The following is an 11,612-nucleotide window of genomic DNA, read 5'->3' as shown; positions in this document are numbered from 1 at the left end:
GTATTCACCCTGTGTCTGCCCCTCTACTCTCTGATTCCCCTCCCTCTGACAGTGATTCTGTGTATTCACCCTGTCAGCCCCTCTAAACTCTGATTCCCCGTCCCTCTGACAGTGATTCTGTGTATTCACCCTGTGTCAGCCCCTCTAAACTCTGATTCCCCGTCCCTCTGACAATGATTCTGTGTATTCACCCTGTGTCTGCCCCTCTACTCTCAGATTCCCCGTCCCTCTGACAGTGATTCTGTGTATTCACCCTGTGTCTGCCCCTCTACTCTCTGATTCCCCGTCCCTCTGACAGTGATTCTGTGTATTCACCCTGTGTCTGCCCCTCTACTCTCTGATTCCCCGTCCCTCTGACAATGATTCTGTGTATTCACCCTGTGACTGCCCCTCTACTCTCTGATTCCCCGTCTCTCTGACAATGATTCTGTGTATTCACCCTGTGACTGCCCCTCTACTCTCTGATTCCCCGTCCCTCTGGCAGTGATTCTGTGTATTCACCCTGTGTCTGCCCCTCTACTCTCTGATTCCCCGACCCTCTGACAATGATTCTGTGTATTCACCCGGTGCCTGCCTCTCTACTCTCTGATTCCCCGTCCCTCTGACAGTGATTCTGTGTATTCACCCTGTGTCTGCCCCTCTACTCTCCGATTCCCCGTCCCTCAGACAGTGATTCTGTGTATTCACCCTGTGTCTGCCCCTCTACTCTCTGATTCCCCGTCCCTCTGACAATGATTCTGTGTATTCACCCTGTGTCTGCCCCTCTACTCTCTCCCTCGGACAGTGATTCTGTGTATTCACCCTGTCAGCCCCTCTAAACTCTGATTCCCCGTCCCTCTGACAGTGATTCTGTGTATTCACCCTGTGTCTGCCCCTCTACTCTCTGATTCACCGTCCCTCTGACAAAGATTCTCTGTATTCACCCTGTGTCTGCCCCTCTACTCTCTGATTCCCCGTCCCTCTGACAATGATTCTGTGTATTCACCCGGTGTCTGTCCCTCTACTCTCTGATTCCCCGTCTCTCTGACAATGATTCTGTGTATTCACCCTGTGACTGCCCCTATACTCTCTGATTCCCCGTCTCTCTGACAATGATTCTGTGTATTCAACCTGTTTTTGCCCCTCTACTCTCTGATTCCCCGTCACTCTCACAGTGATTCTGTGTATTCACCCTGAGTCTGCCCCTCTACTCTCTGATTCACCGTCCCTCTGACAAAGATTCTCTGTATTCACCCTGTGTCTGCCCCTCTACTCTCTGATTCCCCGTCTCTCTGACAATGATTCTGTGTATTCACCCTGTGACTGCCCCTCTACTCTCTGATTCCCCGTCCCTCTGACAATGATTCTGTGTATTCACCCTGAGTCTGCCCCTCTACTCTCTGATTCCCCGTCCCTCTGACAATGATTCTGTGTATTCACCCTGTGTCTGCCCCTCTACTCTCTGATTCCCCGTCACTCTCACAATGATTCTGTGTATTCACCCTGAGTCTGCCCCTCTACTCTCTGATTCACCGTCCCTCTGACAAAGATTCTCTGTATTCACCCTGTGTCTGCCCCTCTACTCTCTGATTCCCCGTCACTCTGACAATGATTCTGTGTATTCACCCTGTGACTGCCCCTCTACTCTCTGATTCCCCGTCCCTCTGACAATGATTCTGTGTATTCACCCTGTGTCTGCCCCTCTACTCTCTGATTCCCCGTCCCTCTGACAATGATTCTGTGTATTCACCCTGTGTCTGCCCCTCTACTCTCTGATTCCCCGTCTCTCTGACAATGATTCTGTGTATTCACCCTGTGACTGCCCCTCTACTCTCTGATTCCCCGTCTCTCTGACAATGATTCTGTGTATTCACCCTGTGACTGCCCCTCTACTCTCTGATTCCCCGTCCCTCTGGCAGTGATTCTGTGTATTCACCCTGTGTCTGCCCCTCTACTCTCTGATTCCCCGTCCGTCTGACAATGATTCTGTGTATTCACCCGGTGCCTGCCCCTCTACTCTCTGATTCCCCGTCCCTCTGACAATGATTCTGTGTATTCACCCTGTGTCTGCCCCTCTACTCTCTCCCTCGGACAGTGATTCTGTGTATTCACCCTGTGTCTGCCCCTCTACTCTCTGATTCCCCATCCCTCTGACAGTGATTTTGTGTATTCACCCTGTCAGCCCCTCTAAACTCTGATTCCCCGTCCCTTTGACAATGATTCTGTGTATTCACCCTGTGTCTGCCCCTCTACTCTCTGATTCCCCGTCCCTCTGACAGTGATTCTGTGTATTCACCCTGTCAGCCCCTCTAAACTCTGATTCCCCGTCCCTCTGACAGTGTGTCTGTGTATTCACCCTGTCAGCCCCTCTAAACTCTGATTCCCCGTCCCTCTGACAATGATTCTGTGTATTCACCCTGTGTCTGCCCCTCTACTCTCAGATTCCCCGTCCCTCTGACAGTGATTCTGTGTATTCACCCTGTGTCTGCCCCTCTACTCTCTGATTCCCCGTCCCTCTGACAGTGATTCTGTGTATTCACCCTGTGTCTGCCCCTCTACTCTCTGATTCCCCGTCCCTCTGACAGTGATTCTGTGTATTCACCCTGTGTCTGCCCCTCTACTCTCTGATTCCCCGTCCCTCTGACAGTGATTCTGTGTATTCACCCTGTGTCTGCCCCTCTACTCTCTGATTCCCCGTCCCTCTGACAGTGATTCTGTGTATTCACCCTGTGTCTGCCCCTCTATTCTCAGATTCCCCGTCCCTCCGAAAATGATTCTGTGTATTCACCCTGTGTCTGCCCCTCTACTCTCTGATTCCCCGTCCCTCTGACAATGATTCTGTGTATTCACCCTGTGTCTGCCCCTCTACTCTCTGATTCCCCGTCCCTCTGACAGTGATTCTGTGTATTCACCCTGTGTCTGCCCCTCTATTCTCAGATTCCCCGTCCCTCCGAAAATGATTCTGTGTATTTACCCTGTGTCTGCCCCTCTACTCTCTGATTCCCCGTCCCTCTGACTGTGGTTCTGTGCATTCACCCTGTGTCTGCCCCTCTACTCTCTGATTCCCCGTCCCTCTGACAATGATTCTCTGTATTCACCCTGCGTCTGCCACTCTACTCTCTGATTCCCCGTCTCTCTGACAATGATTCTGTGTATTCACCCTGTGTCTGCCCCTCTACTCTCTGATTCCCCGTCTCTCTGACAATGATTCTGTGTATTCACCCTGTGTCTGCCCCTCTACTCTCTGATTCCCCGTCCCTCTGACAATGATTCTGTGTATTCACCCAGTGTCTGCCCCTCTACTCTCTGATTCCCCGTCCCCCTGACGATGATTCTGTGTATTCACCCTGTGTCTGCCCCTCTACTCTCTGATTCACCGTCCCGCTGACAATGATTCTGTGTATTCACCCTGTGTCTGCCCCTCTACTCTCTGATTCCCCGTCCCCCTGACGATGATTCTGTGTATTCACCCTGTGTCTGCCCCTCTACTCTCTGATTCCCCGTCCCCCTGACGATGATTCTGTGTATTCACCCTGTGCCTGCCCCTCTACTCTCTGATTCCCCGTCCCCCTGACGATGATTCTGTGTATTCACCCTGTGTCTGCCCCTCTACTCTCTGATTCCCCGTCCCCCTGACAATGGTTCTGTGTATTCACCCTGTGTCTGACCCTCTACTCTCTGATTCCCCGTCCCCCTGACAATGGTTCTGTGTATTCACCCAGTGTCTGACCCTCTACTCTCTGATTCCCCGTCTCTCTGACAATGGTTCTGTGTATTCACCCTGTGTCTGCCCCTCTACTCTCTGATTCCACGTCCCTCTGACAGTATTTCTGTGCATTCACCCTGTGTCTGCCCCTCTACTCTCTGATTCCCCATCCCTCTGACAATGATTCTGTGTATTCACCCTGTGTCGGCCCCTCTACTCTCCGATTCCCCGTCCCTCTGACAATGATTCTGTGTATTCACCCTGTGTCTGCCCCTCTACTCTCCGATTCCCCGTCCCTCGGACAGTGATTCTGTGTATTCACCCTGTGTCTGCCCCTCTACTCTCCGATTCCCCGTCCCTCTGACAGTGATTCTGTGTATTCACCCAGTGTCTGCCCCTCTACTCTCTGATTCCCCGTCCCTCTGACAGTGATTCTGTGTATTCACCCTGTGTCTGCCCCTCTACTCTCCAATTTCCCGTCCCTCGGACAGTATTTCTGTGTATTCACCCTGTGTCTGCCCCTCTACTCTCTGATTCCCCGTCCCTCTGACAATGATTCTGTGTATTCACCCGGTGTCTGCCCCTCTATTCTCTGATTCCCCGTCCCTCTGACAATGATTCTGTGTATTCACCCTGTTTTTGCCCCTCTACTCTCTGATTCCCTGTCACTCTCACAATGATTCTGTGTATTCACCCTGAGTCTGCCCCTCTACTCTCTGATTCACCGTCCCTCTGACAAAGATTCTCTGTATTCACCCTGTGTCTGCCCCTCTACTCTCTCCCTCTGACAATGATTCTGTGTATTCACCCTGTGTCTGCCCCTCTACTCTCTGCTTCCCCGTCCCTCGGACAGTGATTCTGTGTATTCACCCTGTGTCTGCCCCTCTACTCTCTCATTCCCCGTCCCTCTGACAATGATTCTGTGTATTCACCCTGTGTCTGCCCCTCTACTCTCTGATTCCCCGTCCATCGGACTGTGATTCTGTGTAATCACCCTGAGTCTGCCCCTCTACTCTCTGATTCCCCATCCCTCTGACAATGATTCCGTGTATTCACCCTGTGTCTGCCCCTCTACTCTCTCATTCCCCGTCCCTCTGACAATGATTCTGTGTATTCACCCTGTGTCCGCCCCTCTACTCTCTGATTCCCCGTCCCTCTGACAGTGATTCTGTGTATTCACCCTGTGTCTGCCCCTCTACTCTCTGATTCCCCGTCCCTCTGACAATGATTCTGTGTATTCACCCGGTGTCTGCCCCTCTATTCTCTGATTCCCCGTCCCTCTGACAATGATTCTGTGTATTCACCCTGTTTTTGCCCCTCTCTGATTCCCCGTCACTCTCACAATGATTCTGTGTATTCACCCTGAGTCTGCCCCTCTACTCTCTGATTCCCCGTCCCTCTGACAATGATTCTGTGTATTCACCCTGTGTCCGCCCCTCTACTCTCTGCTTCCCCGTCCCTCTGATAGTGATTCTGTGTATTCACCCTGTGTCTGCCCCTCTACTTTCAGATTCCCCGTCCCACAGACAATGTTTCTGTGTATTCACCCTGTGTCTGCCCCTCTACTCTCTGATTCCCCGTCCCTCTGATAGTGATTCTGTGTATTCACCCTGTGTCTGCCCCTCTACTCTCTGCTTCCCCGTCCCTCTGACAGTGATTCTGTGTATTCACCCTGTGTCTGCCCCTCTACTCTCTGATTCCCCGTCCCTCTGACAAAGATTCTCTGTATTCACCCTGTGTCTGCCCCTCTACTCTCTGATTCCCCGTCTCTCTGACAATGATTCTGTGTATTCACCCTGTGACTGCCCCTCTACTCTCTGATTCCCCGTCCCTCTGACAATGATTCTGTGTATTCACCCTGAGTCTGCCCCTCTACTCTCTGATTCCCCGTCCCTCTGACAATGATTCTGTGTATTCACCCTGTGTCTGCCCCTCTACTCTCTGATTCCCCGTCACTCTCACAATGATTCTGTGTATTCACCCTGAGTCTGCCCCTCTACTCTCTGATTCACCGTCCCTCTGACAAAGATTCTCTGTATTCACCCTGTGTCTGCCCCTCTACTCTCTGATTCCCCGTCACTCTGACAATGATTCTGTGTATTCACCCTGTGACTGCCCCTCTACTCTCTGATTCCCCGTCCCTCTGACAATGATTCTGTGTATTCACCCTGTGTCTGCCCCTCTACTCTCTGATTCCCCGTCCCTCTGACAATGATTCTGTGTATTCACCCTGTGTCTGCCCCTCTACTCTCTGATTCCCCGTCTCTCTGACAATGATTCTGTGTATTCACCCTGTGACTGCCCCTCTACTCTCTGATTCCCCGTCTCTCTGACAATGATTCTGTGTATTCACCCTGTGACTGCCCCTCTACTCTCTGATTCCCCGTCCCTCTGGCAGTGATTCTGTGTATTCACCCTGTGTCTGCCCCTCTACTCTCTGATTCCCCGTCCGTCTGACAATGATTCTGTGTATTCACCCGGTGCCTGCCCCTCTACTCTCTGATTCCCCGTCCCTCTGACAATGATTCTGTGTATTCACCCTGTGTCTGCCCCTCTACTCTCTCCCTCGGACAGTGATTCTGTGTATTCACCCTGTCAGCCCCTCTATTCTCAGATTCCCTGTCCCTCCGAAAATGATTCTGTGTATTCACCCTGTGTCTGCCCCTCTACTCTCTGATTCCCCGTCCCTCTCACAATGATTCTGTGTATTCACCCTGTGTCTGCCCCTCTACTCTCTGATTCCCCGTCCCTCGGACAGTGATTCTGTGTATTCACCCTGTGTCTGCCCCTCTACTCTCTGATTCCCCATCCCTCTGACAGTGATTTTGTGTATTCACCCTGTCAGCCCCTCTAAACTCTGATTCCCCGTCCCTTTGACAATGATTCTGTGTATTCACCCTGTGTCTGCCCCTCTACTCTCTGATTCCCCGTCCCTCTGACAGTGATTCTGTGTATTCACCCTGTCAGCCCCTCTAAACTCTGATTCCCCGTCCCTCTGACAGTGAGTCTGTGTATTCACCCTGTCAGCCCCTCTAAACTCTGATTCCCCGTCCCTCTGACAATGATTCTGTGTATTCACCCTGTGTCTGCCCCTCTACTCTCAGATTCCTCGTCCCTCTGACAGTGATTCTGTGTATTCACCCTGTGTCTGCCCCTCTACTCTCTGATTCCCCGTCCCTCTGACAGTGATTCTGTGTATTCACCCTGTGTCTGCCCCTCTACTCTCTGATTCCCCGTCCCTCTGACAGTGATTCTGTGTATTCACCCTGTGTCTGCCCCTCTACTCTCTGATTCCCCGTCCCTCTGACAGTGATTCTGTGTATTCACCCTGTGTCTGCCCCTCTACTCTCTGATTCCCCGTCCCTCTGACAGTGATTCTGTGTATTCACCCTGTGTCTGCCCCTCTATTCTCAGATTCCCCGTCCCTCCGAAAATGATTCTGTGTATTCACCCTGTGTCTGCCCCTCTACTCTCTGATTCCCCGTCCCTCTGACAATGATTCTGTGTATTCACCCTGTGTCTGCCCCTCTACTCTCTGATTCCCCGTCCCTCTGACAGTGATTCTGTGTATTCACCCTGTGTCTGCCCCTCTATTCTCAGATTCCCCGTCCCTCCGAAAATGATTCTGTGTATTTACCCTGTGTCTGCCCCTCTACTCTCTGATTCCCCGTCCCTCTGACTGTGGTTCTGTGCATTCACCCTGTGTCTGCCCCTCTACTCTCTGATTCCCCGTCCCTCTGACAATGATTCTCTGTATTCACCCTGCGTCTGCCACTCTACTCTCTGATTCCCCGTCTCTCTGACAATGATTCTGTGTATTCACCCTGTGTCTGCCCCTCTACTCTCTGATTCCCCGTCTCTCTGACAATGATTCTGTGTATTCACCCTGTGTCTGCCCCTCTACTCTCTGATTCCCCGTCCCTCTGACAATGATTCTGTGTATTCACCCAGTGTCTGCCCCTCTACTCTCTGATTCCCCGTCCCGCTGACGATGATTCTGTGTATTCACCCTGTGTCTGCCCCTCTACTCTCTGATTCACCGTCCCGCTGACAATGATTCTGTGTATTCACCCTGTGTCTGCCCCTCTACTCTCTGATTCCCCGTCCCCCTGACGATGATTCTGTGTATTCACCCTGTGTCTGCCCCTCTACTCTCTGATTCCCCGTCCCCCTGACGATGATTCTGTGTATTCACCCTGTGCCTGCCCCTCTACTCTCTGATTCCCCGTCCCCCTGACGATGATTCTGTGTATTCACCCTGTGTCTGCCCCTCTACTCTCTGATTCCCCGTCCCCCTGACAATGGTTCTGTGTATTCACCCTGTGTCTGACCCTCTACTCTCTGATTCCCCGTCCCCCTGACAATGGTTCTGTGTATTCACCCAGTGTCTGACCCTCTACTCTCTGATTCCCCGTCTCTCTGACAATGGTTCTGTGTATTCACCCTGTGTCTGCCCCTCTACTCTCTGATTCCACGTCCCTCTGACAGTATTTCTGTGCATTCACCCTGTGTCTGCCCCTCTACTCTCTGATTCCCCATCCCTCTGACAATGATTCTGTGTATTCACCCTGTGTCGGCCCCTCTACTCTCCGATTCCCCGTCCCTCTGACAATGATTCTGTGTATTCACCCTGTGTCTGCCCCTCTACTCTCCGATTCCCCGTCCCTCGGACAGTGATTCTGTGTATTCACCCTGTGTCTGCCCCTCTACTCTCCGATTCCCCGTCCCTCTGACAGTGATTCTGTGTATTCACCCAGTGTCTGCCCCTCTACTCTCTGATTCCCCGTCCCTCTGACAGTGATTCTGTGTATTCACCCTGTGTCTGCCCCTCTACTCTCCGATTCCCCGTCCCTCGGACAGTATTTCTGTGTATTCACCCTGTGTCTGCCCCTCTACTCTCTGATTCCCCGTCCCTCTGACAATGATTCTGTGTATTCACCCGGTGTCTGCCCCTCTATTCTCTGATTCCCCGTCCCTCTGACAATGATTCTGTGTATTCACCCTGTTTTTGCCCCTCTACTCTCTGATTCCCTGTCACTCTCACAATGATTCTGTGTATTCACCCTGAGTCTGCCCCTCTACTCTCTGATTCACCGTCCCTCTGACAAAGATTCTCTGTATTCACCCTGTGTCTGCCCCTCTACTCTCTCCCTCTGACAATGATTCTGTGTATTCACCCTGTGTCTGCCCCTCTACTCTCTCATTCCCCGTCCCTCTGACAATGATTCTGTGTATTCACCCTGTGTCTGCCCCTCTACTCTCTGATTCCCCGTCCATCGGACTGTGATTCTGTGTAATCACCCTGAGTCTGCCCCTCTACTCTCTGATTCCCCATCCCTCTGACAATGATTCCGTGTATTCACCCTGTGTCTGCCCCTCTACTCTCTCATTCCCCGTCCCTCTGACAATGATTCTGTGTATTCACCCTGTGTCCGCCCCTCTACTCTCTGATTCCCCGTCCCTCTGACAGTGATTCTGTGTATTCACCCTGTGTCTGCCCCTCTACTCTCTGATTCCCCGTCCCTCTGACAATGATTCTGTGTATTCACCCGGTGTCTGCCCCTCTATTCTCTGATTCCCCGTCCCTCTGACAATGATTCTGTGTATTCACCCTGTTTTTGCCCCTCTACTCTCTGATTCCCCGTCCCTCTGACAATGATTCTCTGTATTCACCCTGTTTTTGCCCCTCTACTCTCTGATTCCCCGTCACTCTCACAATGATTCTGTGTATTCACCCTGAGTCTGCCCCTCTACTCTCTGATTCCCCGTCCCTCTGACAATGATTCTGTGTATTCACCCTGTGTCCGCCCCTCTACTCTCTGCTTCCCCGTCCCTCTGATAGTGATTCTGTGTATTCACCCTGTGTCTGCCCCTCTACTCTCAGATTCCCCGTCCCACAGACAATGTTTCTGTGTATTCACCCTGTGTCTGCCCCTCTACTCTCTGATTCCCCGTCCCTCTGATAGTGATTCTGTGTATTCACCCTGTGTCTGCCCCTCTACTCTCTGATTCCCCGTCCCTCTGACAATGATTCTGTGTATTCACCCAGTGTCTGCCCCTCTACTCTCTGATTCCCCGTCCCCCTGACGATGATTCTGTGTATTCACCCTGTGTCTGCCCCTCTACTCTCTGATTCACCGTCCCGCTGACAATGATTCTGTGTATTCACCCTGTGTCTGCCCCTCTACTCTCTGATTCTCCGTCCCCCTGACGATGATTCTGTGTATTCACCCTGTGTCTGCCCCTCTACTCTCTGATTCCCCGTCCCCCTGACGATGATTCTGTGTATTCACCCTGTGCCTGCCCCTCTACTCTCTGATTCCCCGTCCCCCTGACGATGATTCTGTGTATTCACCCTGTGTCTGCCCCTCTACTCTCTGATTCCCCGTCCCCCTGACAATGGTTCTGTGTATTCACCCTGTGTCTGACCCTCTACTCTCTGATTCCCCGTCCCCCTGACAATGGTTCTGTGTATTCACCCAGTGTCTGACCCTCTACTCTCTGATTCCCCGTCTCTCTGACAATGGTTCTGTGTATTCACCCTGTGTCTGCCCCTCTACTCTCTGATTCCACGTCCCTCTGACAGTATTTCTGTGCATTCACCCTGTGTCTGCCCCTCTACTCTCTGATTCCCCATCCCTCTGACAATGATTCTGTGTATTCACCCTGTGTCGGCCCCTCTACTCTCCGATTCCCCGTCCCTCTGACAATGATTCTGTGTATTCACCCTGTGTCTGCCCCTCTACTCTCCGATTCCCCGTCCCTCGGACAGTGATTCTGTGTATTCACCCTGTGTCTGCCCCTCTACTCTCCGATTCCCCGTCCCTCTGACAGTGATTCTGTGTATTCACCCAGTGTCTGCCCCTCTACTCTCTGATTCCCCGTCCCTCTGACAGTGATTCTGTGTATTCACCCTGTGTCTGCCCCTCTACTCTCCGATTCCCCGTCCCTCGGACAGTATTTCTGTGTATTCACCCTGTGTCTGCCCCTCTACTCTCTGATTCCCCGTCCCTCTGACAATGATTCTGTGTATTCACCCGGTGTCTGCCCTCTATTCTCTTATTCCCCGTCACTCTAACAATGATTCTGTGTATTCACCCTGTTTTTGCCCCTCTACTCTCTGATTCCCTGTCACTCTCACAATGATTCTGTGTATTCACCCTGAGTCTGCCCCTCTACTCTCTGATTCACCGTCCCTCTGACAAAGATTCTCTGTATTCACCCTGTGTCTGCCCCTCTACTCTCTCCCTCTGACAATGATTCTGTGTATTCACCCTGTGTCTGCCCCTCTACTCTCTGCTTCCCCGTCCCTCGGACAGTGATTCTGTGTATTCACCCTGTGTCTGCCCCTCTACTCTCTCATTCCCCGTCCCTCTGACAATGATTCTGTGTATTCACCCTGTGTCTGCCCCTCTACTCTCTGATTCCCCGTCCATCGGACTGTGATTCTGTGTAATCACCCTGAGTCTGCCCCTCTACTCTCTGATTCCCCATCCCTCTGACAATGATTCCGTGTATTCACCCTGTGTCTGCCCCTCTACTCTCTCATTCCCCGTCCCTCTGACAATGATTCTGTGTATTCACCCTGTGTCCGCCCCTCTACTCTCTGATTCCCCGTCCCTCTGACAGTGATTCTGTGTATTAACCCTGTGTCTGCCCCTCTACTCTCTGATTCCCCGTCCCTCTGACAATGATTCTGTGTATTCACCCGGTGTCTGCCCCTCTATTCTCTGATTCCCCGTCCCTCTGACAATGATTCTGTGTATTCACCCTGTTTTTGCCCCTCTCTGATTCCCCGTCACTCTCACAATGATTCTGTGTATTCACCCTGAGTCTGCCCCTCTACTCTCTGATTCCCCATCCCTCTGACAATGATTCTGTGTATTCACCCTGTGTCCGCCCCTCTACTCTCTGCTTCCCCGTCCCT

The sequence above is a fragment of the Hypanus sabinus genome (assembly GCF_030144855.1).
Source record: "Hypanus sabinus isolate sHypSab1 chromosome 1 unlocalized genomic scaffold, sHypSab1.hap1 SUPER_1_unloc_13, whole genome shotgun sequence".
NCBI lineage: Eukaryota > Metazoa > Chordata > Chondrichthyes > Myliobatiformes > Dasyatidae > Hypanus > Hypanus sabinus.
This window is presented reverse-complemented; position numbering follows the sequence as displayed.